At 39.2% G+C, this 26,176-nt stretch overlaps 1 protein-coding gene across 1 annotated transcript in view; it reads right to left on the bottom strand.

Moving 5' to 3' along the window:
- The window catches only part of PLD1 (phospholipase D1), a 167,113-nt gene extending 147,050 nt beyond the window's left edge, over nucleotides 1-20,063 (bottom strand). The window contains exon 1 of the mRNA XM_025377614.1: nucleotides 19,881-20,063. The gene's annotated coding sequence lies outside the window, so the exon portion shown is untranslated. The remainder of the gene's footprint in view (nucleotides 1-19,880) is intronic.
- Between the last annotated feature and the right edge of the window lie 6,113 nt (nucleotides 20,064-26,176).

Here is a 26,176-nt window from a genome sequence, read left to right as displayed (position 1 = left end):
AAAAAAAAAAAAAAAAAAAAAAAAAAAAAAAAAACGAACAAAGCCTCAGTATTTTATGTGATAATATTTTAAAAATCTAACAAGCATATAATTTGAATCCCAGAAAGATAGGGTAAGAGAGAAAATGAAGCAGAAAAAAAATGTTTAAAGAAATAATGATTAAAAAATTCACTAAATTTGGTGAAAGAAATAAATTTACAGGTTGACGAAGTTCAGTGCATCCCAAACAGGAATAAATACAAAGAAAATGACCCCTAGGTACATTAAAGTCAAGCTGCTGTCATGTAAAGAAAAAACTAAATTTTAAAAGCAGCCAGAGAAAAATAACTTGCGTTCAGGAGAACCATACTAACGATGATGAACTTCTCATCAGAAATAAATGGAGGCCGTAAGATTGAAACAACATCCTAAAGCTCAATAAATGTGGTATTGAATTAGTAAATAAAGGTTGCTTTTCCTCAAAGGAAATCTACTGATTCAAATTCCTAAGAATTTCTCACAGAACCTGACAATATGATCCTAGAATCTGTAACAGAAAAATTATAATAAGTAGATAAGACTTGCCCTATCAGATAGATCAATAATTATTACAAACCTGAAAAAAATAAAATTGTACATTATTGGCACAGAAATAGATGAACTATACCAAATAGGGACCCCCCCCCCAAACAAACGTATTCAAATATGAGTTCTTGGCATCTGACAGAAGTGGAATGAAAAAAATAATGGAGAAAAATGAACTGTTTAATACATGATGCTGAAACTATTGGCAATTCAGAGAAATATAAAATAAAATTAGTTCTCTACTTCAAAGCTCCAATAAGAATAGTTTCCATATTATAGTCCCAAATGTGAATAACAAATGTTTTTAGGATTAAAAACCTAAACATGAACTACAAACATGTAAACATTTGAAATAAAATATAGAAGAATGGGCCGGGCGCGGTGGCTCACACCTGTAATCCCAGCACTTTGGGAAGCTGAGGCGGACGGATCACGAGATCAGGAGATCGAGACTATCCTGGCTAACACGGTGAAACTCCGTCTCTACTAAAAATACAAAAAAAACTAGCCGGGCGTGGTGGCGGGCGCCTGTAGTCCCAGTTACTCCTCGGGAGGCTGAGGCAGGAGAACGGCGTGAACCCGGGAGGCGGAGCTTGCAGTGAGCAGAGATCGCACCACTGCACTCCAACCTGGGCAACAGAGCAAGACTCTGTCTCAAAGAAAAAAATAATAATAATTTCATATCTATATCACGATATCTACTAAACTTGAAGATGATGGAACCTACTGGCCAGCAATGCTTCCCATAAGTATGTTCACAAAAATACTCCCCCATGGTATAAGAAGACATATATTCAAATGGCCACTAAAGCACTATTCACAATAAAGAAAATTAGACAACTGAAAATATCCATCTACCACAGAATAGGCAAATGAATGTTTCAAATGGAATGCTATACAGCAGAGAAAATAAGTGCATTAGAACTACATGTATCAACATGAATAAATGTCAATACAAAGTTTGATGGGAAAAATCCGGCTTACAATTTTTGTTTAGGATTTAAAAACATAGAACAATCCTGTATGTTGTCTATGGATAAATATATAGAAGTATGACATAAAAACTAATTGAGGAAATGATACACAATAACTTTAGAAGAATGGTAACATTTAGCAAGAGAGGAGGGAGGAGAACGCCGTTAGCAAGGAGTCCAAAAGGGACTCAGTGCATTTTTATTTCTGTGGTCTCTATCATACAAATCTGACATTTTTTCTGGCTAAACCAAAGTTATCTATTTGCAGCTCTTTCCCTCTTGCTGAGCTGTAAGCTCCTTGAGAACTCAGAATAACAATAAATGAAACCTGTGGCCAGCCTTCCCAGTTGCATCTCCATGGCAAACATTAATCTGTGATCACAGCCTACTTTCTCTGAGCCTGCATACACCTCCGAGTTCTTCTCACCCCATACTTCAGAGGCTTTAACATCTTGCCCTCTCTGAAAGAAATCAAATCTGATCCCTCTCATATCTTTAGTATTTGTTGAGAAGAAATGAATTAAATGAGGGAAGTGAATTATACAACCGGTGGGCAGTATTTTACTATGTGTGTGTATGTGTCTTAGAAAGAATAGAAATTAATGCAATTCAATTCAATTCAAAACCTGTATGGTGCACATATTTGGTGGCACCATACAGGTTTTGAATTGAATTGAATTACATTGAGTAAGAACTAAGCATGCAATTTTTAGACTGAAGAAACCAATGAATAAAAAACCTGATCTGTAATGCCTGGCACACATGATGATCTAGGCATTCATTTGGTCCAACCTCTTCAATGCACTGAGAAGAGAGAGGCTCAGAATCATACAGATAAAGGATTGATGAGACTAGAACTTACACCTCTGTTGCACCCTGCTTGCCCATACAAGTCTGTTTCAGGGATGGATTCTTCCTTTATAATGCAGCTTTGAACCATGTCTGAAATGTGTAAGAAAGACAACCAGACAGGCAGGATAAACTGCTTTTGTCTGAGCTGCAGCCAGACTGCTCAACAGGTGTGGACAGGCTGCCAGCCTCACTGGGAAAGAACTAGTTTGGTCTTTGTTTAACCACTGCTCCTATGCATAGTACTAAGGAATAGAGATATTCTCGGGACACCTGACTCCTGCGACATTCTCAAGGGTCAGAAGCAAATGGGTTGCATCAATACTAACAAGAAATGGCAAGTTAAAAGGCAGGCTGCCAAACTTTGATGAACTGGAAAGAGAGTCAGTGTGCACCAGCCAGATTGATAAGCTACCTTGCTTTCCAGTGCAGCTGTTTTGCGGGGCTTCTTAAGCAGCTTCTCAGGATGACAATAGTTCACTCAATGGATATTTATTGAACACCTACTATGTGCTGAGCACCATGCTAGGCACTGGGAATATAAAATAACCTCATGAATTTCACTTTACCATGACAAGGGAGGCTTTAAGGGCAGAATCTCTCAATGTCCCTCACCTTATTTGTGATTTTGACTCCTTCCCAGCCCACCAAAACATTGGAAGAAGGCCCCTCCTCTGCGTGTCCTATCTCCCACCTTTGCTTGTTTCCAACGCTCCTCTCATTATTTCATCAGTCAACTCCCTCATCAACTTCTCCTGATCCTGTGGCTTTCCCCTATTACCACTTAAAACATTCTCAAGTATCTCAATTACACATATGTTCCCTTCTACTGCTTCTCTCTTGCTGTGACTCATAGTCAAGGTTTTTGTGTTAGGTTTCCCTGCTCAGCTGGACTGAAAAAAACATGCTCCATGCTTTCCAACCTCAGCCTTCCAATAGGTTGCTCCCTTTGCAGCTTTGCCTTCCTCCAACCCCATCTTTGCCTGACTGATTCCTATCATCCATTGGGACTCATATCAGGTGTCACCCCTTCCAGAAAGCTTCCCCTGACAGCCCAGGCTGGTTTAGGTGCCTTTTTTCTCAGTGTTTCTATAGCATCCAAGTGAGTCCATTGAGTACATTCCTTTCCACTTGGTCTCTGACTCCTCTGGAAGACTGAGTTTTCTGAAGGGAGACGCTGTCTCTAAATCCTGAGTCACTGGTGTCTATTGGGTTCCCAGTCACTGTTTCTGAATGAGTCGAATGAGAATGAATGAATACGAATAAGACTCAGAACTGCTCACAGTTTGGGCAGCACAAAGAACATGTGCGTAATGCTTTCTGGATTACAAAGCATTCTGTACACATACATCTTCATTTTCCTAATAATCCTACAGGGGAAACTATTATTTTTAACCTTCTTTTCATTGAAGAAGCAATAACTCAAAGTGATTAAGGTCCTACTGTAAAACTCTCAACTTCACGTTCTCTGCTTTTTCCATTTCCTGTAAATTACTGCCTTCATATTCAGATGTATATAATTCTCCATAAACTCTCCTCATCAAAATCTCGTATCTCGAAACCAATCTTCTCACCTTGTGTCTAACCAAACTACATATTAGAATTGAAGATAAGTCAATTCTGGCTAATTTTAACAAAAGAAGTACAGCTAGAAAAGGAAATAATACAACCAGAACAATAGAGATAACACTTCCATTGTCCTCCAGTGTGATGGATGAACATAAATACTAGTGATATTACATCTTTCTTCCAAGCGGCAAAACTTCTCAAATGTAGGGTTTATGACAAAATGACCAGAGATTTGCCTTGTGACTCACTCCTTATTAAAACCAGGAAATCTCCATCCTATCTGGTGAGACAGCTGTGCAGGCAACTTTTATCCAAGGTCACCCTTGAGACTCAGCTACTACTCTATCTCCGATAAGGTGTTAACTCGCCACCAGCTCCTTCTAGACCTCACACCCCTGTTCATCCAACTGAGAGCATGCAGTCCATCTCTGACTATTTGCTTGCCCAAAAATCTCTGCTCGTATGTCCTTCTTTTGCAGTCTTCTGGAAAAATTCAACCCTGGACCACACCAACTATCTGCCTTCTTGGCACTTATCCCAAGGCTTCTAAACACGGCTGGATAAAAAGCACTCAACTACGCAGACTGGCATTCATGGGGCTTTCCAGCTATGTCTCTCACCCTCTTTTCAAAGTCAACTTCCTAAGAAAGTTGTCTACTTGCTCCTTCTAGTTTATCACTCCTCCTTCTTTAACTTGCTGTCACTGGCCTCCATTTGTACACTCCACCAAACAGCTGTCTCCAAAGTTCATAACCGCCTGCATATTCCATAATCTGAAGGACATTTCCCCATTCTTATCTCACTTAATCTTTCTGTTGCACAACCCTTGACTGCATCCTTCCTGAGGGTCTCTTTCCTCGGCTTCCATGTTCTCACACTCCTCCAGTTTTCCTCCTCCCTCTCTGCCAACTGAGATGGAGTCTTCTTTGATGCTGTTCTTCTTGTGCTCAAAATTTACATGCTAATATTCTTCAGGGTCCTGGGATTATTCTTTCTTACTCTACACATTTCCCAGGGTGATCTCATCCACTGTAATGGATGGTTAAAATACATGCTGATGTCTCCTTTACTCAGGGATACCACTGTTGAGTACATTCCTTTCCTCTTGGCTTCTGTCTCCCCTAAAAAACTGGGAGCTCCCTGAAGAGAGAGGCCAACTCTGTATTGTGCATCACTAGCATCTACTGGGCTCTCAGTAACTGTTTCCAGCTGCAATCCTTGTCCTGATCTTCAGACCTGTCTATGTAACTGCCTAGGAACTTCCCCACTGGGTGATTCCATAGAGCATCTCAATATGCTCGAAACAGAATTCACCATCTTCTAACCACAAAACACTCCCTCTTTCTATGTTTTCTTCCTGAAAAAAACTGGAAACATCATCTACCCTGCTGCATAAACCAGAATTCTGGAACTCATCCTTAGCAATTCTCTTTCCTAACTCTTTATATTCAATCAATTAATAAATCCAGCCAAATTCTAAATATCTCTCCCATCTGACCATATTTTAACTCCATAACCATGACATGTTTGAAGAAGTGAAAAAGGTGCAGTGCACCTGGACATACAGTACAAGGTAAGTGATGTTAAGGCATTTACAACTTTATCTCTTTACACCCCCTTCCCCCAGAGTGGTCTTGATGCTGTTGTCCTAGAGTTAAAAAGTCTTCCATAAAAATAAGTTTGGGCTGCCCCAAATATGATTTCACAGGATAAGTAACTCACTTTTACTTGGTTATTTTTAATTACCCGGCTAAACTATGGTATTTTATCACAAATTTATATTCTGCTAAACAGAAAACCAGCTCTCTTTATAATGCTGCTACAGGGAACAATGATTTCCAGATGAGTTTCAGCTGTAAAGTAGTGCCTTAATGGGACCACCAGAATTCTGTCTGTCACATTTAAGAAACAATGCAATATTTAAGGTAAACAAGCTAAACTGGATGTGTGTCGACAGTGAGGTTTAGGTGGAAGAAAGGATGGAAGGGGTAATGAAGAACATGCCAGGTTTAAGAATGCGTAGGCATAGTTGACAGATTATTGATTCGCCATTAAAATGGCATTAATATAAAGTGAATAAAAACGTGCGATGTAATCAGGATGTGTCTTAAGTTAGTAGATGTTAAAAAGTCATTGTTACCACACTTACATCTGCCCAAAACTATAAATAGTGGCAAAATTCATTAAAGAAATATGAATACAGAGGAGTTTAAGCATACACAGTAGAAAGAGAAGGGAATAACGTGCTAGCAAAAATCTGCAAAGACAACTCCGTCGATATACTAAAAACCTTGAATTGTTCACTTTCAATGGGTGAATTTCATGGTTTATAAATTATATCCCAATAAAGATTTTTTTTAAAATCAGCAATGGCATAGGAATAATAATAACCAGAGTTGTAAAAATCAATCAATGTTCAAAGAAAGGGCAGGGAATTTTCCTTGATCCCATCGTAGAAAAACCAGAGGCAAAAATCATTTTTACATTTCTTATAACAAAAATAGACAAATTGCTTATACCCAAAAAGAAAAGGGGAAAAGACACTGTCAAAACACTAAAAGAAAGCAATCTAACAACGTCTATATTGAATATTACTTTAATTCCACTGTTTCTTTCTGAAGACTCTCCTCAATGAGATAATTATGTTTTCACAAACACAGAAATCATACTGGGATCTATTATCGTATTTAAAAAACTACCAAAGTATGTGTCACAAAGAAAACTATTGTAAGTTCAGAAAAAGTATGAAAGACTCAATAACTAGAAAAAACAATTAGATAAAGAAAAGAGAAATTCTGGGTCAGTGATCATTTCCTTTTAAGGCAGGGTTCCAAAAAAATGTACAAAAGATGGACACAAAGCAGGAATACCCAGCTCCTCAAAGGCACACACACATACTCATGCTGGGCAATTGTTGGAAAAGACACAGGGTGCAAATTTTTTAGTCTCTATTAGAAAAAGAACTTAGCTCAAGTAAAAACAGAGTCCTTTTGAAATCACTTTCAGGATTTCACTTTCAGAAGATAGATGCCAAAAGTGGAAGGCAAGTATATGCTCCGAATTTGATTCACCAGAATAAACATTGATTATACCTGCCTTTGATATCATTCAGTTCTAGTTGCCCAAGAAAAACTTTCAGCTGATAAAGAAACGAAACGAAACAAAACAAAACAAAAACCTGCCCTTTAATTTCTATCCTCAGAGATACCTCGCTCAAACATAGGAACTAAATGTAAATCACTTGGTCTTAAAAGTCAGAACATGTTCAATTCACTATGATTCAGCACATGGATTTTACTGAATTAAAGCTGGTCTGAAACCACCTTTGTTTCCGTATAGCTACTCAATGTAAGAAATAGGCAATGAGCATGTGGACTGAAAGGGCACTGGCCCTGGGGCCAAAAGTTTTAGATCTTACCTCAACTCCGGGGACTCTCAAATAAACCAATTAAATCTCCTCTGAAATTAAAGAGCTGGCTTTTAATCTTTCTATCCCTACCTTAACATGCCAGGCATGTGGTAGGTGTTCAATAAATGCTTCCTGGATTCTTACTACTAATAGCTAACAGCAAGCACTTATTCAGTATGTACATTATATTACTTAATCATCACAGTAACCCTAGAATGTAAATTTTCATATTATTTGTGTGTCTTAACTTCAGAAACTGAGGTTTAGAGAGATTGGTCACGTGCTCACGTGACTCAGCTGGTGGGTGGCAGGAAGATGACTGCAGGGCCCAAGTTCTTAATCAATGTGCACTGCTGCCTATCTGAACTTAACTGGACACTGGCCAAAGTAATCAGAGTGATCAACGAACAAATGTTGCTCCTCCATTTAATCTCTGTTTTATTGCTCACCTTTCCCCACCATCTGTCTCTCTGGGATTGTTGACAATTAAAACCTAGAGATCCTTGCTACTGTGAGTGTGGTCCATAGACTAGCCTCCTAGGCATCACCCAGGAGCTTGTTGGAAATGCAGAACCTTGGCCACACTCCGGACACAGAATCTGCATTTTAACAAGACATCCAAGTGAGCCATATGCATATCAGCTTCTGAGACACTGGTTTAGACTAGCTCCAAAGTAAAACACTTCCTTCATGATAGGAGGAAAGAATGTCCAAGAAGGAAAACATGACAGAAGCGTTGTGCCTAGAGAGAACAAAACCAGCTGGCTATGACTGTCTCAGGACCTTCCTTCTCCTGGATAGTGGCATATGGATACTTTTAAAGGACCTATGAAGATCCCCAGAGAACTGATGACAGAAGCAATAACTGAGTCTATGGGGAGGGCATCTATCATTCTACTCCTCTCTGAAATTTCCAAACCTGTCTTTAGAAGCATATATCATGTAGCAAATAAAAATACATTAAGTCTTTGGCAAATACTGAAATCACTCATCAGGCAGAGTAGAGCTGCCCTGTGGACTGATAAAATTCAACACGTGTATGATATTACTACCTTCCTTCACAATCCAGCAGTTCCTTCCTGTCGAGGTCACTTTTTCCTTTTAAATATTCATACAATTATTTAAGCACATATACAACACTAAAGCTAACAAACAAGCTTAAACTGGATTTAAATGAGTTTTTTTCAGTAAGGTTTATGGTTTTCTTTTTAAGTGGCCTGCCTTATTCAGGCAGAAGGTGGCCTGCATTTTTGGTTGAGAGGTGCAGCACAGTAGCTGTCCTCTCACAAGAGAGTTCATTTTGCTGAACAACTTCACCTATAAAAGTCATGCAAATAATGAAAGGAAGATATATTTTGATGATGTCCAGATACTGAAGATACTAGTTTTTAGTATTAATTACTGAAGATACTGATTTTTTTTTCTTTCATTCAAGAAAGATAATTTTACACTTATTCTTTGAAAGAGAAATTCTATAGAATTTTCTTCTTCTAATTTAATTCCAGAATACATTCTCTCGACCCTGTGCCCTCATACTAGTAACTTGATGCTTAGCGGGTAAGTAGGTAGCAGTAGAAGAACAGAAAGGGAAATGTGGGGAGCGGAAAAGGGAGAAAAAGAAGAAAAGGGAACCTTCTAGTTTCCTGATACTAGAAAAGCTAGAGAATTCCATTCCTGAAAATTAAAGATATTTTACATGTTTGTGTATGTACGTGGCTTTGTGTTTATACTCATACCATTTTGTTTCATGTAGCATAATCAAATCTGTTGCTAATTGTTTAGTTAATATTTACTTATTCAAAGATGTTTTTTAAATCTTGCCCAGTATTCAATCTACATTTTGCTTAGCAATTAGCTTGTCTGGCAACTTGCTGTTTTACTTCTTTTCTTAACAAAAACCCAATACCGATGTTCTAACAGAACAGTCTTCCTGTCCCTTTTGGTTACTGCCATTTCTCTTGCTTCCCCAAAGGCAAAGCTCTGCTATTTTGCTTGCAAACGCAAGACTGGTATTTCATTGTTGTTACAAAAGGGTCAAGATAGAGTTATTGAACCCTAATAACTCCACCTATAAAAGTCATGCAAATAATGAAAGGACGTTTTAGTAGAAGCCAAGATGTATATTTGACTTTTTTCTTTATTCCCATTTTAAAAATAAATTACATTTATTTTTTAAATTACATTTTTTACAAATCTATACTTCCTAGAACTAAAAGAATGACACAGTATACAGGTAGAAATTCTTTCTTTTATTAATTTTTTTCCTTTTTGTGATTTAAAATCTAGTAGATGGGTTCTTTTCCTTAATGCCTTCAATTATACATTCTTCACACTTTCTGCTGTCACTTTCCCTGCCTTCATCTAGTGATAACTAGAATAATTAGAATGGATTTCTTGCTAATTAATCATCTAGGTATTATCTTCTAGAAAGTTTGCAAGACATCCCTCCTTCAACCACTGTGGTTCTATAAAAAGAATTGCTTTTAATTCTCAGCGCTCTTATTCTGTTACTGTCATGAGACATCCTCTAGTTTCAGAGAATTTCTATAAACTGCCTGAAATAACCCAGGATTTTACAATGACAGAAGAGGAAGGAAGTGAGCACGCTCAAAGTCAGAGGATGGGAGGGAAGCAGAGCAAAGTCTGGGGCAGTGCAGCCCAAGGTGTCTGACTCAAGGCAGAGTCCAGAGGCCACTACGACCTGAAGACACATGTTAATTACCAAGGGAGCACCTGGCAGGGTAACTCACCAGCCTGAGTCAGCCTAGGATGGGGGTTTAAGGGGGAGCTGAGGAACTCCAGGAGAGAATCACATGCATGAGTTTTCCACAAGAGACCCAAGTTCCCAGCCCAAATGAAAGCAGTAATGGATTGTATTAAAAGCTAGTAACAATTGTGCTGAAGCACTCACTTGCTGGTGGCATTGCTAATGGAGACACCATTCTCGGGAAAATGTAGTAGGATAGTTGAAGAGCAACAAAAGCATTTATACTTTTTGATCTGGTAATCACACTGTAAAAAAATGGGGAAAGGGACATACACAAAGTTGTTCCTTGCTAAACAAAAGAGACAAAATTTAATAAGATAAATGTATACATCCTCATTGAAGTTTAAACACACACATACACGTATAGGCTGGCAGTTGCCTGGACTAGCAGCTATTCTTGTGAGAAAGCCCTGGGAATTTTGGATCAGCCAACTTCACGGCAGGGCTACTTGGGAGGGAGCAGAGCAAGTGGTAGGAACACACTCTATAGTCAGGCAAAGCAGGGTCTGGATCCCTCCTTCTATAGACCATGGCAAGTTACTAACTTTCTAATACATCAAGCCATCCAACAGTTAAAAGACCTTTGAAAATGCAGTGCTTCCTAAAAAAGGAGATGCTCCGTCAGTCCCTGAGTTCCCCGGAGCCAGCACTCCCCAGAAGAGCCTCCTTCTTGGTCTCAGAAAATGCACCCTGGCATCTACCACAACTTCAGAATTCCACACCTGACTCTTCCTCCTTCAGACCTAGGCCAGACCTCCACCAGAGCAAAACCAGTAAAAAGCAAGGGGAAGAAGATGGTTTTACTGGGGTGTCTGGTGCTGTTACTATGCATAAGGGTGGCAGACTCAAGTGGGATGGAGAAACCTGGCAAATTCAAACTCAGGCATCAAGAAGCAGTGTTTCCTAGGATTTACAGAGTGGGAAAGTATTAAGTCTGGTGCTCAGAGCAGGCACGTGGTAAGTCCTGAGACTCCCAGATAAAATGACCAGCATCTGGGCTCATTCTGTGTAGAATGTTCCAGTTGGGCCCATAATTAATCCATTTAAGATGCGGACCAGTTTTTATGAATCACAACAAACCCTTGGTGAGACCCACTTTCTTTCCTTTAGATGCAGGCCAGCCTCTTTGTTTCCCCAGTTAACACACTTTTTCTTAAATTAACCCTCTATCCACACATTCAGAAAAAATCTCTATATATACTCCATGAAAACTGCAAAGGTCTCAGATTAATACAGAAACGTAACTTTGGACTGTATCTTCTTATCAGCATTCATTTGAACACTGGCATTAAGTTTACTGTGAACTTTGTCATTCAACCATATGTAAAATGTTACAATCATTTTATTTACATTTCTCTGAGCAAAGGTGGTGGGTATCAACCTTGTCCAACAGACAAGCACCTTACTCACATCAGGATATTAGTGGACACTTTTACCAAGTGAAATTGAATGGTGCAGTAACCAAGTGAAAGGGCTTCACAGTCTTATTCCCCAGATGGTGCTACTTTTGGTCTAGGAGAAGCCATAGGCTTTTTGGTTATCTTCTTCTGTCCTAAGTTAATCAAGGTTTGTCTATGCATTTTATATCCAAAAACTTTAGAGAGGTTCTTATAGTGCAACCTCTCTAAAACCAGATACAGTTAGGTATCCACATGAAGTAAGATGAAGTTCCTCTTCCACTGTATTGAGAAGCTACTAAGTGTCAGGGGCCGGGATGGGGTTTAGGAACACAAAGATAAACAGAGCTCTCCCTCAGGGGCTCACAGGCCGGGGGAGGACACAGCAAATTCTCAAGAATGTGAACAGAAGTATAGCAGGAGGAGGAGCTGCTCAACATCTGGGCGTATCCCAGAGGAGGAGCTGCTCAACATCTGGGCGTTGGGGAAGGTTGCCACTGGTAAAGCACCCTGGACAGGAACCTTGAAGACCACTTATGAGCTCATGTGAGTGGAAAGCCCATTCCAGGAAAGAGGAAGGGGTATGGTGGGTTGGACTGTGTAATCTAAGGAACAATATATGTATCTCTGGATGTCTGAGCAAGAAAGTGAGGTAAGTGAGGGTCATGACCATTATTTTCAGATATCTGAAGAACTAGCTAATTAGGCATTTGATTCTCCATGTAGAAGATATTACAAGACTTGGGAGGGTGAGGGGGCAGCTACAAGAGTGTAAATTTCAGTTTAACATGTGTGAGAACATTCTGTAAAACAGAACTATTAACAAGAAAACTGGTTGCCTTAAGTAAGCAATTTTACAACCTGATTACATAGTTTTGGAGTCATTTTGGATTCTAACTTAGCTCATAGTAAGTGCTTATGATATGTACAAATAGTAGCTATTCATATTGTGAGATGGTGAACTCATTCTCACACTCTGAGTTCCAGCACCATACCACACCAAATTGCCATCTATGGCAAAGTCTCATACACCAGTGTGAGTGTGATGCCTTCACACTCATAATTGTGTTAGTACTCCTGGGCTCAAGTGATCCTCTTGCCTAGGCTCCCAAAGTGCTGAGATTATAGGCATGAGCCACTGCGCCCGGTCTACAGTTTATTTTCAATGACACATAATAATCACTAATATTCATTTAACACTTATAATGTATCAGGCATTATGATAAGCTTTTTATATGCATTATTTCATTTAATTCTTACAGGAACCATCTAAGGTAAGTACAATTATTATCCCCATTTTATAGGTAAGGAAGTTGAGTCTTAGAGAAGTCAAGTAATTTGCACAAGGTCACAACTAATAAGCAATGGTCTAACCCAGTAATTTTGCAACATGGCCTACAACAGACTTACACTAATGAGTATGTACTTTTCTTTTCTTTACTTTTCTTTTCTTTTTTTTTATTGAGACTGAGTCTCGCTCTGTCGCCCAGGCTGGAGTGCAGTGGCATGATCTCGGCTCACTGCAAGCTTCACCTCCCGGGTTCACGCCATTCTCCTGCCTTAGCCTCCCGAGAAGCTGGGACTACAGGTGCCCGCCACCACACCCGGATAATTTTTTGTATTTTTAACAGAGACTGGGTTTCACTGTGTTAGCCAGGATGGTCTCAATCTCCTGACCTCATGATCCACCCACCTCGGCCTCCCAAAGTGCTGGGATTACAGGTGTGAGCCACCGCGCCCGGCCACTTTTATTTAACTTTGAAAAGTTAAAGAGTTAGACACTCCAGAGGCCAAAAACAAGTCATTTAATCTAATAAAATAGTTGACAGCACTGACAGAGTTCATTTGGTCTTAATCTCACACTCAGGACACTGTTGGGAAGATGGGGCCTGCAGAGTAACCAGGTCATGTTTGTCTACATCTTCTTTGAAAATCAAATCAAAATTTTAAGGATTCTCACATATTGTATGATTCCATTCATATGAGATGTTCAAAATGGGCAAATCAAGAAAGAAAGAAGAAAGAGAGAGAGAGAGAAAGAAAGAAAGAAAGAAAGAAAGAAAGAAAGAAAGAAAGAAAGAAAGAAAGAAAGAAAGAAAGAAAGAAAGAGAGAGAGGAAGAAAGAAAGAAAAACTGCCTAAAGCTAGGGGAGGAAAAGAGGGAGGTAGAGAGGATGGATACAAAGTTTCCTTTTGGAGTGATGAAAATGTTCAAAAAATGAACTATAGTTATGGTCACACAACTCTGTAGATACTAGAAAAACCAATGAATTGTATACTTTAAAGAGCTTAACTTTATGATCTGTAAATTATACAATATCAATAAAGCTGTTAAAAAACTATTTCCAGAGCTCAGTATCAAGTGTTCTCTAGTCACTCCATGTGGCTGCTGTCTTCCAGAACAAACATAGAAACCAGATGTGTGTAAAGTAAGCTTGTACCCAAGAACAAAATGTTCCAACAACAATGATGAAAGTAATGAGCATGCTAGTGAAGTTGGTAGGTCTTCTAGGAAGCAGTTACCAGCCTACCGCCTCTTTTTCAAACATCATTAGTTAAGTTCTGAATGGTGTTAGTTTTTAGTTTTTACCAACCTAGGAGAAATGGAAATAAAATTTCATTCATCATTACTAAAGTGCGTGAAAACGAGCAGAATATTATAAAGAGCAGCAGAGGGGGAATCAAAGGACCCCAAAAGCCTCCATTTGAGTCTATTACGACCTTGTAGCCTTGAGGATTCAATAATTTTGGGTTTCAGTGACTTGATCTGTAAAGTGAGGACGGGGAAGAACGAAGTCAGCTACTCTAAGGTTTTCTTCTGTCTTCAGCATTCCAGTCAAATCATCCCTTCTAAGGATTGTCTTGGTATGCTGACTTGTCTCTTTCATGACATCATCAACTGCATTTAGACCAAAGAAGTGTTATTCAGACATCTGGATATATTGAAAATCCCTCAAAGAATCTTTCCTGGACTGATGTTTCAAGTATTTATGTGAACTTCCTCCATATCCTTTATTTAAAAAAGTATCTACCTCATAATTTAATTAGCTATAAAAACCTAATTAAAATTTTAAGTCTGACACAGAGAAGTCAAAAAGGTATGTTTTCTAACATGATGTATAAGGGCAGCAATATAATTGGTCTCCAAAGTAAAATGATCCTGTCCTTTACAAAAATTCATTTCATCTCAACTCTAACCTGTCACTTCTAATCTATTTTAATTTTTATTATAAAAGTAATAAATTATTATTTAAGAAAACTTTAAATATATAAAACTTTGAGGAAATTAAAATCAATCTTAGAGCCATTACCTTAAATAGATTAAGAGTGATGTTAGTCTACTATTTCTATTATTAAATGTTGGTATAGTCTCATTTTTTTTCTCCATGAATAGTTTTTCCCTTTTTTAAATGAATATAAAGTAATCATGTTTAAAAATACCAATACATAGAAAAGTATAAGAAGAAAATATAAATCATCAGAAATCCCACCTTCAAAATAACCCCTAAATCTCTATTAACTTAAGGAGAGCGTCCTTTCTATTGTCTCTGGAAGCATAACACACATAGAGAGGTATATTTTAAACACATTCAGATGTATGATGGAGAGATAGTTTAATATCCATTATTTTAACTTAAAGATCTATCATCACCATTTCCTCCTATTATAATTTTCCATAAATAAAATTGTGGTGGTCCATCATGCAATTTTCTTCTGCTACTCTATGTTTTTATTATTTGCAACTTTTCATGGTAATAAATAAAGCTTCGATTAACATTTTTATACTTAAAGCTTCTATACTCCTACCTAGAAAATTTAAATCTATGGACTCTTTCCTTTTGTGATTTCCTCTATTGATTTTGGGAAGAGAAAGTGCTTACCCGTTCAAAGATCAGAATTCTTATTGTTTGGTTTCTTTTCTTTCTTTTAAGTTAGCTCCTTAATCTGGCTGGGCTATCTTGTTCTATGTTGTTAAAGGTTCCAACTTATTTGTCACATGTTTAAATTTTAGTCAAATTGTGTAGAAGTTATTTGCCCAATATTTTTCAAATGCACATTTATGTCTCTTAAAAAGAATACATGTCTCATAATCTCGGTTATCCACTAAGCTTAAGAAAACCTTCAAGACTGACAAAATAACCAGAGCTTTGATTACTAGCAGGAAGTCATACTGGGCAGAAATAAAGAGGACACTCATACAGGCCAAATTAAAGCTAAACAATCAGAAAATTCAAGTTCCTAGCTTTAGTGGTTTTATTATTTTAGCCTTAAAAAGTCTCTAAAATCCCAAGAGTAGCTTAAGTAGTTAAAAGACAGTATTCAATGCAGTGGGCTATTCTCCATGTGGCCTGGCCAGTACTGGTCTCATTTACAGGCCATGGGCAACCTCTATATCCTGCCATTGGTCACCAGGTTCTTGCCACTGGTCATGAGCAGAGTAGGTGAGAAAGCAGAACACAAGCTTACCAACCCAAGTGGAGAAAGGATACAAATGGCTTGCCCTGCTGGTTGACAGTACGTCAACGGAGCATCTTCAGAATGAAGAGCAGCACAGATGTCAGTATCTACATGGTTGCTTCTCAATAACAAATACTGGATTATATAGGATATAATACAATCCAAAATGTATTAGGTTGTATTTTTTTCTTATATTTTTCTAATATTGGATTATATTTTCAGTTTTTCCCCCTCCACAGCACCTTCTGATGCACAACACTGTCACTGCTGCTTACTAGTTGCTCTGACTTGGGTCAATCTAACTTTCTTGGATGGTTTCCTCAACTGCAAAATGGAGATAATAAAGAAAATCAACCACTTAAGGTTGGTGTGAGCATTAAGAAAAGGCTTAGAACAGGCCGGGCATATTAACATGGCTCATGCCTATAATCCCAGCGTTTTGTTTACATGGCTTATGCCTGTAATCCCAGCATTTTGTTTACATGGCTCATGCCTGTAATCTCAGCATTTTGTTTACATGGCTCATGCCTGTAATCCCAGCATTTTGTTTACATGGCTTATGCCTGTAATCCCAGCATTTTGGGAAGCCAAGGTGGGAGGCTGATTTAAGACCAAGAGTTTGAGGTTGCAGTGAGCAGTGATCGTGACAATGCCCTCCAGCCTGGGTAACAGAGTGAGACTCTGCCTCAAAAAAAAAAAGGAGGTGGGGCAGGGCTTAGAATAGTGACTGCACTTAGGAAATGCCTTTTGTGTTCATTATTATTATTACCACTATTCTACCACTTCTGCTATGACTATTACTACTACTAGGGTAGTACGACAACCCCGGAAATCCCAGGTCAAACTTAAATTGGGTTCTTTGGAATGAAACAGGCAACTGGGGACCTCCGTGGTCAGATCAGCTCCAGGAGTATACTCTGTCCTCAGCTTTTGCAATTCCTCTGGGAAGTTCAGTATTTACTGACATTACTAAAGTAGTGAATTTCTGGGGTGGGTGGTATCATAATCTTCCACATTTCCTGATACACAACCATAAGACCTATGTGCACACAAGCACCTGGTTCTTGAGGGGGCAAGAACCAGGAGGATGGTTCTTGGAAAAGGCAGATGTGGCACAGTTCATTTTAGTCCTTACTTGAAGCTGACAAGGCTATAAACTGCAGATCAAAAGCCTGCACCTCCCAAACCATATGCTGCAAAGATCAAGACTATGTGTGATCACGCAAGAACAAGGAGTGATCTGGGCTGTGAACGGAACTGGTCCATCTGGTGAAAATCTATCAAGGTTCGAAAATTCATCTCTAATACCACTGCTACTCCTAGTTCCTCAGTTATTTCCTCAGAGTCCTGATCTTCTACTGCCATGCAACTTGCTCAACGTTTGGGGCGTAGCCAATTCAAGTTAAAAAAGTTTGCCTAAGAATTTATCTCCAGCTTTGAAACTCAGATTCATTTTATAAGAAAATTGGCATCACATCCTTCTGGGTCATAGTTAGGTTCATAAACCATCTGAGATGTGTGAGACATCTAAATCACTTTGAATATCCACAAGTAAGCATGTTGGATAACAATTAATTAGCACAAAACTCAGCTTAAAATTAGATGGTATGTTATGAGGCAAATACCCATCTCTTATTAGCCAAAATATAACAAATATATAACAAAATTAAGCCAGTCCAGCAGAATGAGAACACAAATGCAATGTGTGTTCCAAACCTAGAATCAGGAATAATCTAAGGTTTGCTTAGATACTTTATCCCAAATTTACAGATTTTGAACTCTCTACTGTAGTCCTTTGTTTTTTTCTCCCACGTTTGGAGGAAACATTTTAATGTGTATATTCTCTGGGAAAACCCTAAAATCTGGTTTTTAGGGAGTTTCCCTCTTATCTAATCCTTTGCCACATTATTTTTGTTTCTAATCAGTGGTCTTTGCTTTGTTGCCATCTGAGATGAAAAGCTATGAAGCACTTGGGAACACAGAAACTGAGATCTACGAGTTACAAATGAGTTTCATGTAAGTTTGAAAGACCTTTATCTGTACCCGTCAAGCACAAACAAGTAATCAACGAGTAATATGTCTTAATATTTCTCTCTAAAATCATCAGGCAGCTACAATCAGGTAGACAAGTCGTTCCTTAAAATTTAATATCATTTAATAATTAATAATTGCACAACGGCACATATGTGTAGTCATAGCATATATATGGCATATATATAAAACTTAGCAAAGTCATAGCAATCTTTGCACTTTGGGGAAGCTAAAATGATGTAATAAACTTACTGTTAAAGAAAATATCTACAGAGGCAGGGACAATAACACAGGTGTGCAATTGTGTCTTGGGGGTATAAAATACAGTCAATGTTGTAATCCCGAAATAGCATGCAGCCATAACATTATAACTTCAACTTAGCACTGATGGGGAAGGGATCCTTAAAGTGTGGCATATCACCTCAAAGATCTTTTTTAAGTACCTATTTCTGTCTCCCTTCCCCCTCAATTTTCTTTAAGCAGAGAAGAACATGAAAGAACAGACCCTTTCTAATACACTGCATTTCCCAGTGGGGAAAAAAGGAGAATAAAATGGCAATAACAGAAGCATATTAGCATATTTTAAAACACTAGTACATTACCCTGAACTAAAGCATCCTTAAAATAACATGAGAGCAAGAGAAACTATATTTCATGAAGTGTTGCAAACTTTAAAACACCAAATTGAACTATTCCTATAGAACAATTTCATGCCAGATTGCTTTGGTGGCAAATTAACAAAGGCAGAATTGCTCTTTAGATCTTTCAATTAATGAGATTAAGGAAGACAATGTCTTCCTCTGTGCTTGATTATATTGACTTAATTTCTTAATTACTATTAACTATACTTTTATGTTTTACAAGTCACACTCCATTTTTACAGCTGTTCTTTAATCCTAGGGTAATCTTGTATTCTGAAGAATCACTTGAGAATAAAAACAGCAAAACTGAAGACAAAATTCAGTGGGGCTTAATCCACCTGTACATTCTGCCTGAATCAAATCTTATGCCAGTATTTTATGAGGCATTCCAGAAAAGTGCCAGACTTTTCAAAGAGAAAAATTAAAATGATATTCTGGTTCACTATAACTCCAAGGAGTAGGCCCGAGGAAAAACCGTGCATCAGACAAGCACGCACCAGTGTGGTGAGGGAGGACAACCCCAACTGGGGCACAACTCCCCGCTACTTAATGTTTCAAAAAATAAAATCAACTGCATATAAAATCATATTTATGCCTAGAAAGTCTAGTGCGAGGACACAAAGTAATGATAAGAAAGGAACTGGGCTGGGCAAGGTAGCTTATGCCTGTAATCCCAGCACTTTGGGAGGACAAGGCAGGCGAATCGCTTGAGCCCTAGAGTTGGAGACCAGCCTGGGCAACATGGCAAAACCTGGTCTCTATAAAAAGTATAAAAAAATATTAGCTGGGTGTGGTGGCATGCACCTGTAATCCCAGCTATTCAGGAGGTTGAGGTGGGAGGATCGCTTGAGCCCAAGACGTTGAGACTACAGTGAGCCATGATGATTCAACTGTACTCCAGCCTTGGTGACAGAGCAACGTCCTGTCTCAAAAAAAAAAAAAAAAGTGGTGGGGGCTGATATTTACTAACAAGACTTCTGGATTGCAAATCCAACACAGATATGAATATGTCATTTCCTCTTGGCTTCCCATTGTATTTAATATGGGTAAACAATGCATATATTATAAGGAAAAACATAACCCCCTAAACCTCTGCAGGATAAACGAACTCACATTATTTTCTAAAAGAACGCAGCAACCCAGTTTGTCCTATCATCACACCACGAGCTCAGAAAGAAAATCTGACACATGCAGCAGAAAGTGCAAAAAGTTATTTACTAACCTGGTGCCCCTGTGAAAATAGTTGCTCCATATCACTTTAAGGAAAGAATCCTTGCTATGAAACCAATCTCCAAAGCAGCTGAAAGCCAAGAGGTGGCAAAATTGACTACCCTGAGAATCCAAATAAACAGGGAAAGCCTTCCTGTTCCCAAGCCCAGTTTTGGCTGACTCCCTCAAGGCGACTTCAGTCATAGCCAAGCCCACAAAGCACTTTAACCTATAAGCTTTAGTAATGAACTTGAAACCACTCCCCGTATGTTAAATAGACACCGGACTGCTGTGAGAAATAAAACCCACATACAGAATGAGCTACAGCTTCGGGCTGCACTTTCGTACTGGCTGCCCAAGAAAACCATAACACAAACTTAAACAAAGGGAACTCTTACTCCCTTCTCTCCCCTCAGACACTGCATTAAAGTGACTGATTTACTTTAAACAAGGGAATACAGTCTGTCCTCCATTAGGGCCATGAAATGATTTTTATATTGTACAAGTTGGGTGGCAGTTATGGAACAGATAGCACTGTAATTTCACATTGCATAAGAGGGACATATGAAGTTATCATTTCTGAGAATCCAATGTAGATACTATCACTATTTTCAGATATCATTGAATAAGCTTAAAAACTTCATCAAATCCAATGATTAACATAAGTTCAACAGGAAAATTTGTCAAAGAACCTTCTAACTTCTGATTCTGACTTAGTGTCTATAAGTCTTAAAAACATTCTTATAATTCAGTTTCACCACCTACATTTAGAATAGATGTATAAGCTAAGACATGTCTTTTAACATGGATCTTTAAGCTGCCTTTTAAAATGGAACTTAATACCACTCACTAAGATTTCAAAGTAAGAAATTTATGTTTCATTCTAGAAAAATGTAGTCAATCAATTCCTTAAAGCAGTTAGATCTTAAAGCAGAGTCAGTAATGTTCTAGCATATTGCTTAAGAAAGAAGAAGAATCTATGCTCAGCTTTTTACACAATGTGCTGACAGTATACATATTTCCCCTAGAACTCAACTCCAAGAACAGTTTTAATTCTAATGGCTTGTTGCCATGATTTGTACTTTGTTTAAATAAGACTTAGTTTAACATAACGATCAAAGTTTTTGAGTTTTATTGTGTCTCCTAAACCATAAGATTGGACCACATATGCCAAGCAAAATGTGATTCACCTGTTGCCAAACTGATTTACATGAATTACTGGTAAAATTCAAGTGACTCAAAACCTGTGAAATACAAGCCATTAGCTCAACAAATCCAGGCACGAAAATCCTGGAGACTATCTTAGATCTAACACACACCTTTCCCACCTCCTCTACCCACTCCCGGGTCACGGCTCAACAGGATCTCATGGGGTCACTTCAGAGTGACGCGGCAAGACAATCCCCTCCACCTCTGGAAGAAAAGAAAACGAGCCTCAGGACATGTGGCTGATGACTTTAAAAGGAGCTAGTGCCCCACCTGCTGGCAAAACCAAGAGAAGGCTGGACGAGCTGAACAAACCTCAGGGGAAGCGTTACTACTTCGATGTTGGAAGAAAAACAGGGAAGGATCAGCTATGCGAGCACATTAATGTCACATACAATATGTTGTTAAATGTTAAATTTTTCCACACAATTGTGATATATTTCTAGAGGATATAAAAATGCTCATGCAAAAAATGCAATTAGATTCAAAACCATCTCTTTTACATAGATCTGGTTTGCAAACATATATGATAATTTGCATGCCCAAGGAAATCCTCTGATAAATAATATTGATCTCTCCTCTGCACAAAGAGCTTCACAAAATCCTCCTGGGAGACCAACACAATCTTTGAAATGGAAGAAATATGAATAAATCCCCAACTCAGCTAGATAAACTACTGGTGGGGCTGTGTCTCCATCAGTCTGTATATCTGTATTCCCAGAATTTCTCTTATCTTTCAGTAAAAATTTATTTCCTTTTGCCACATATAAATTAATTCATCTAAAATGAATGTCTAATATTAACACTAATGAAGACGAAGAAAAGTTAAGTCATGGGCACCAAATTACACTACATTCTTTAATAAAACCCCAGCAATAATAAGACTATAGCAGGATATGACTTTTAAATGAGCCCAAGCTGTATTACTAAAACTAAAATGAGGCCAGGTGCAGGGGCTCATGCCTGTAAGCCCAGCACTTTGGGAGGCCAAGGCAGGCCGATCATGAGTCAGGAGCTCCAGACCAGCCTGACGAACATGGTGAAACCCTGTCTAAACCCCGTCTCTACTAAAAATGCAAAAATTAGCTGGGCGTGGTGGCGCACATCTATAATCCCAGCTACTCAGGAGGCTAAGGCAGGAGAATCACTTGAACCCGGGAGGCCAAGGTTGCAGTGAGCTGAGATCGTGCCATTGCACTCCAGCCTGGGCGACAGAGCGAGACTCTGTCTCAAAAAAACAAAACAAAACAAAACAAATGAACAAAAAACTAAAATGAATAAGGATAGCTATTATTTAAGCTCTTACGATGAGCCAAGCTTGGTTCTAAAGTGCTTTATAAGTACCAACTCATTTAAACTTTACCACTCTATTATTATACCAGTTTTACAGATGAGAAAACTGAGGCGTCCAAAGGCTAGTAAGTACACTGCCGAGATCACACGGTTAGAGACAGAGCTGGGATTAGAACCCAGGTCGGTGTTCCTAACCATGTACTTTAATAACTCTTTCTTCCTGAGTGCGTACCATTTAAAGCCTGCCAAGGCCCTGGTCAAATGCAAGGGCGGGGAGACAGTGGATAAGAACAACACTGTGAACGGTCCTCAAAAAGTCTTTTCAGAGAAGTGGCCACAGAACTGAGACCTGGAGGCAACATGGAAGGGAAAGTGTCCCCAGGGAGAGGGCACTCACTCAGTCCGCCAAAGCAAAGGGGTAAATGCCATGGGGGATATTGGAGGGACTGCCTGCAGGGGCCTTAGTAAGGCTGAGGGACCAGCAGAAGAAAACGCTATGAGGAAGGCAAAGTCCTCTTATGTCGCATCAGGGAGCAAAGAGGCATCACCAAGGGATGCTAAACCAGAAAGTGTCCAGATATGCATGTTGAAAAGGAAGAATGAGGCTTTGTTCAGTGAGTAGAAATTTAGACATCCCAGGTAAAGGCAAGCAGCGGCCAGTGCTGTAAAACATACAAGTTTGTACTTTCATAAACTGTATCAAGGAGTCTTGCGCAGCAACCCCTGCAGCAGCATGCTCACTGGCTCCCTTGTCAAGCCAGCTCAGGGCTGGAGCCACGTGGTGGTTGCTAATGCCATTCACAGAGCTAGGGACAAGGAGGAAGGGCAGGCTGGTGGGAGCAGGGTGGGGAGATGCTCAAGCCAAGGAGTTTGCTGAAGGAGGCTGGGTTTGAGGTCCTCTGAGCCATTCAGGGAGGATATTCAGCATGTCCCAGGAGATGCAGGCCAGGCGCTTCAGTTCTCTGCCTAGACAGCAGAGGTGTACATTTAGGAGTCACTGACACTGAAGGAGCAGCTGCAGCTGGGGGACAGTGGGACACAGAGTTTATCCCTGGAAAATGCACAGCATAACAAGAAAGGGTGAAATTTAAGGCAAGGCTAAGGGTGTCAGACAGAATTCAGGCTGTTGATAAAAAATTTTATTTTTATTTTTACTAACTTCTAACTAAAATTATCATTTCCTTCTGTAACTTGTCATCAAAGATATTTTCTTTGACATCAAAGATATTTTCTTAGACAGCAAAGATATTTTCATATCACATTAGTTATTGCAATATCTCAAAGTATCATTTCCACTCATCACTATTTCAAAATTACAGTAGTTATTAGACCTGTCACTAGATACTGGTAAGTAATGCATTTTAATAAAGGACAGGTATCACAATATGACATATTTACTTCTTTGCATATTGATAACTTTATGTCAATATAATTGGTTTCCTTTGTAATCCTATGCATTTTAATTTTATATGTTTAATTTTACAGAATAAACAGTCTGTAGAGTGATTCATTAGCTTAATTAGAATATCAAAGAGGTCCCATGGCACAAGTAAAAGTAAAGAACATCTGATTTAAAAGGGGAAAGAGCCCAGAACGGTGGCTCACGTCTGTAATCCCAACACTTTGGGAGGCCGAGAGGGGCAGATCACCTGAGGTCAGGGCTTCAAGACCAGCCTGGACAACATGGTGAAACCCTATCTCTACTAAAGATACAAAAATTACCCGGGCGTGGTGGCGCACGCCTATAATCCCAGCTACTCAGGAGGCTGAGGCGGGACAATTGCTTGAACCCAGCAGGTAGAGGTTGCAGTGAGCAGAGACTGTGCCACTACACTCTAGCCTGGACGAGAGAGACACTCTGTCTCAAAATAAGTAAATTAATTAATTAATTAATTAATTAACTAAAATAAAAGGGGAAAGAAGCCACAGGAAAACACTTAAAAGTAGCACTGGGAAAAGGGGGACCCTGGTATGAGATGGAGCCAGCTTTCAAAGCTAGGATGCAAACCCAGGACTTCTGACTTTGTGTTCTTTCCACCACCACCTGACTCCACATCCTAAAATAATCAAAACAGTAACTGCTTCATTTGTGTAAACAAAGTTCTTTCACATGTATTAGCTTGTTCGTTCATCACATTGATTCAGAGTAGGAAAAGGCAGGAACCCATACCTGCCTTGAACCTCAGCAGAAGCTGCCATCTAAGAGGACACTCCTTCCTGGGCCTCAGCACTGCGCCAGTGCTGCAGCGGATGGCGGTACCTGTCACTCCACTCTATGGAGCTGTAGTCATGGACACAGAAGAGTAAGATGAAGAGCCCCCCCTCATACCACACTAGCTAGAACCTGATCGCAAGAGGAGGGCACAGTGGGTGCCCACCCAGTGATGAGCTGCACTTCTCTCCAGGCTTCTATTTGCAGGTAAGGCTGAGAATTGAATTTGTTTCCTTGTTCAAAGCTCTTTTAGTTAGTTCTGATTGATGATCCAGAGTGAATTACAAGATTTGCAATATTTCAGCTCTTTAATTTGCCATTGGCTGTAACCAAGACAGAAGACTTTACTGAAGCAATTGGTTTGAAATTAGATGGATGAGCTGAAACAATGGGCTCTCTGTTCTTTCCTCTCTGTGCCCACCAACTGGCATTCATTATCGAATCTGTGACGCGTGTTGCCAGGGCTGCGGTAATGACAACAGCACCCATTGTCTTCACATCCTTTCTCTATTCTGTAACATCTGTCATGGCTCCTGTCTATATTTCATTTTATTTTGCTTCTTTTACTTTTACAGCGTGACTCTTAATTACTACAAATTGCTCTGAAATCTATTCTAACCCTGCAACGTGTAACATCATTTTGTAACTTGGTAATAACAAAAAACTGAAGGCACGTGTGATGGCACCCTTTTAAATAACTGTAATTTTACATAAAACTGTATAATTACAAACAAATTTTATCTCAAGGTTAACTAGATAACCTCTCTTTTTAAATAACCTGATCAGTTCACAGACGACTTTGGCCCCTTCTCATATAATACATGACTTTCATTTACACAGTAACGAGAATGTAGGTTTATATGACTAATCTGACACAATACAGTAACTTCTGCTTTAAAAAAAAGGCTGAACAAAGCTGAACATTTCTTAATATGCAGTTAAAATATACATTACTATGTTCCTTGATGGATCTTTAATTTCCAAGTTTCCCTATTATTTTCTTTCTTTTTAAAATAAGGAGCCATAGTGAAAATTGTCACTTGCCTTCTAATCAGTCACCTAAAAACTAGAGTGAAAAGTTTTGTGTGTAAAAAGAGTTCAGAATTGGATTCTACATCCCAGGAACAGAAGAACTGGCCTCCCTGCTGCTGCCTGTCTCTGAACACGGCACACCCATCCGCTGTACAAAACGCAGAGGTTTCACTGAGAGCTGCCTGCAGTGTAAGGGAGGAGGAGACTAAACCTGGCAGGAACAAGCCCTTGGTAATTTACCTTCTTTCCTAATTGCCCAGAGGCATTTCCTTCCTTGCTTACCCAATCTAAGGAAGGGTTTCCTGTTGCCCTAGCAGTTCCTTTAACCTGAAGCCACTTGCTCTAGTTCCTACCCTGTTTTTTGTGTTGCTCTCAATCTGCTTTCTCGCAAGACCTCACTTTCCAACCAAACTGGTTTATTCCATTTTTCAAATTACCTAGTTCTTCCTTCCTTTCGAGTTTGTGCCACTGTCGCAACTGCGGCAATGCCCTTCCCCCTCCTGGACAGTAAAGGAGTCAGATTCTCTCCAGAATTTCAAGGGGCAGCCCAAACCCATGTCCCCTAC

Source organism: Theropithecus gelada, chromosome 2 (assembly GCF_003255815.1).
Source record: "Theropithecus gelada isolate Dixy chromosome 2, Tgel_1.0, whole genome shotgun sequence".
Lineage (NCBI taxonomy): Eukaryota > Metazoa > Chordata > Mammalia > Primates > Cercopithecidae > Theropithecus > Theropithecus gelada.
Note: the sequence above shows the minus strand (reverse complement) of the source record. Positions and strands in the feature narration are given on the sequence as shown.